Below are 1,320 nucleotides of genomic sequence, written 5' to 3'. Positions count from 1 at the left end.
GAGCGTATTGCAAGGCCGCTGGAACCCGTTGGTACTGGTGACGGTTTCCCTTTCACCACTGCTATTGGATGGTGCCACTTGCGACATACCACCCACCGCTCTACCAGCCTTTAAAAGCTCGTGCGATTTTGCCTTTTGTTTTGTCTAGGCGACATGTTTTTAGGCGTTTAGGAGTTGTTCATTTTTAAAAAGCAATTTGTTGTGATTGTAATATTCATTTGGCGGTACTGTTAGATTGAAACTGGCAAATTGATATTGAAATACAGAGTTAAAACAACGAAGGATGAGAAAACTTTATCTGCTAGTATAATTATAACCTACAAAATATAACAAGAGCTAGAAATTAAGAAAAATACGCAAGCAGCTCTATATTTTATGCAAGTCGTATTGTAAGCAAAAAAGCAATTTTTCATGTAATGACTAACTGTGATACTTATCATATTTGAAACCAAATGATATTCAATAATTATAATTATTGAATTATTTTATAATTTACTACAAAAGATAAATATTTTGTTAAATCATACTAGATATAATGATGATATGTGAATAATTGGGTGGATTTAATTATGAAGTTATACCACGTAAATTGATAAACATCAACAAAATTATTCATATTTTCTTTGTCATGCTTTATAGCTGTTTAACATAAAATAAATGACAATCGCCATGTAGCGATAATGATTTCAATACTAAGAACTACTAATACTCTTCAAATACTAGCAGTTCATTATTAATTCATTCAAAAACACATATTATAATACTTAATAGAGCGACATAGTCGTGAAATAACGACCTCCTTAAATAAAACAAAATAGGTAAATTTAATATTGCTGATATTTAAATTAAATTAAGCATCGATAGCCTGGTTGGTTTTGAACAGCTAAGACTCCGCAGGTTCAACACCGAAGGGCACACACCTCTGACTTTTCTAAACTCATATGTCTATTCTCTGTGAATGATGGCTTGCTTTGACTGTGATGGGAAAACTGGTGAACTGCATACCTTAGAAGTTCTTTATAAGAATTTTGAGGGTATGTAAAGTCTACCAATCCGCACTAGGCCAGCGTGGTGGACTAGGGCCTAATCCCTCTCAGTAGTAGAGGAAGCCCGTGCCCAGCAGTGGGATTGTATATAATACAGAGCTGATATTACAGTCGTCATTATCTGGAGTCTGGACCCCACTCCGCTTACGTTTAGGTGCAGTGAAGTCACTTTGCCGTGCTGTTTCAAAACATACTTCGAGGTTCTTTCCTGAAATCGGATATAAACATCACAAAATAAGTACACTAAACAACAAATTATCGCTTCCATTGATTG

Source organism: Manduca sexta, chromosome 22, assembly GCF_014839805.1.
Source record: "Manduca sexta isolate Smith_Timp_Sample1 chromosome 22, JHU_Msex_v1.0, whole genome shotgun sequence".
NCBI classification, from domain to species: domain Eukaryota; kingdom Metazoa; phylum Arthropoda; class Insecta; order Lepidoptera; family Sphingidae; genus Manduca; species Manduca sexta.
Note: the sequence above shows the minus strand (reverse complement) of the source record.